General features: G+C 36.2%; 1 protein-coding gene across 1 annotated transcript in view; it reads right to left on the reverse strand.

The window, feature by feature from the left end:
- LOC103750781 (zinc finger protein 383) overlaps window positions 1–1,596 on the reverse strand; it is a 52,881-nt gene that overhangs the window by 42,041 nt on the left and 9,244 nt on the right. The gene's annotated exons all lie outside the window — the stretch shown is intronic.

Below are 1,596 nucleotides of genomic sequence, written 5' to 3' on the forward strand. Positions count from 1 at the left end.
AGAGTATCAAGATTGGAAGATAAAGTGGACGAACTAGACCACTCAAGCAAAGATTATGAAAAATTTAAGAAAGCACAAGAATGGAATATGCAGGAATTGTGTGACACCATAAAAAGACCAAACTTACGCATCATAGGCATACAGGAAGGAGAAAAATCCCAAAATAATGGCATGGACCAGATCTTCGACAGAATCGTGGAAGAAAATTTCTCAAAATTAAAGACATGCCCATACAAATACAAGAAGCATATAGAACACCAAACAGACAGGACCAGAAAAGAAACTTTCCACAACACATCATAGTAAAAACACTAAATGTAAAGAACAAAGAGACAACACTGAAAGCTGCAAAAGAGAAACAAGAAGTCACATATAAAGTAAAACCCATAAGGATTACAGCTGACTTTTCAGTGCAAACTATGAAAGCCAGAAGAGCCTGGACCAAAGTATTCCCAGTTTTAAATGACCACAGATGCCGACCCAGACTACTATACCCAGTCAAAATGTCTATTATAGTCGAAGGGGAAAGAAATATCTTCCATGACATAAATAGGCTGAAGGAATTCATGTCTACGAAACCAGCCCTTCAGAGAGGTCTGGAAGTAACACAAAGAGCTGAAGAAAGGAATGACTATACCCAAGGGATTGTGGAAAGAAATCCAATGAAGGTATAACTGTGGAAAAGTACAGCTACATCACGAATGTAAATAGAAATAAAAATGACAGGATTCAATACTTATCTTTCATTAATAACTTTAAATATTAATGGACTGAACTCCCCAGTCAAAAGACACAGACTAGGTGAATGGGTTAAGAAACAAAACCTATCTTTTTGTTGTCTGTCTACAAGAAACCCACCTCACTTTCAAGGACAGACATTATCTTAAAGTGAAAGGATGGAAAAAAAAATACACAAAGCAAATGTACTAAGAAAAAAGTAGGTGTAGCAATTCTAATATCTCACAAAATAGATTTTAACACTAATCAGAAGAGATAAAGAGGGCCACTTCATTCTGATCAAAGGAACAATAAATCAAGAAGATATTACAATCATGAACTTATATTCACCAAATTCTGGTGCACCCAACTTCATAAAAACAATACTACAGGACTTTAAGACCCAGATTAATCCCAACTCATTAATAGTAGGGGACTTCAATACCCCACTGTCTCCATTAGATAGGTCAACAGGGCAGAGAATTAACAGAGAGACATCTGAATTAAACAATACCATATATCAAATGGACTTAACAGACATCTACCAAGTATTCCACCCAAGCACTAAAGGACATACTTTCTACTCAGCACCCCATGGAAACTTCTCCAAAATCAACCATATACTGGGGCACAAAACAAACCTCAACAAATACAAAAAGACTGAAATAATTCCGTGCATTCTATCAGACCGCAATGCAATAAAGTTTACAACACCAGAAGAAGCCCTAATCACCACATGAACACATGGAGATTAAACAACACACTCCTGAATGATGAATGGGTCAAAAGAGAAATTAAGAAAGTAGTAAAAGTATCTTGTAATTGAATGAAAAGGACAATACAACACAATAAGGCCTCTGGGACATGCTGAATGTGGAA

This window comes from Nannospalax galili, unplaced genomic scaffold (assembly GCF_000622305.1).
Source record: "Nannospalax galili isolate Female #2095 unplaced genomic scaffold, S.galili_v1.0 scaffold886, whole genome shotgun sequence".
Taxonomy (NCBI): Eukaryota; Metazoa; Chordata; class Mammalia; order Rodentia; family Spalacidae; genus Nannospalax; species Nannospalax galili.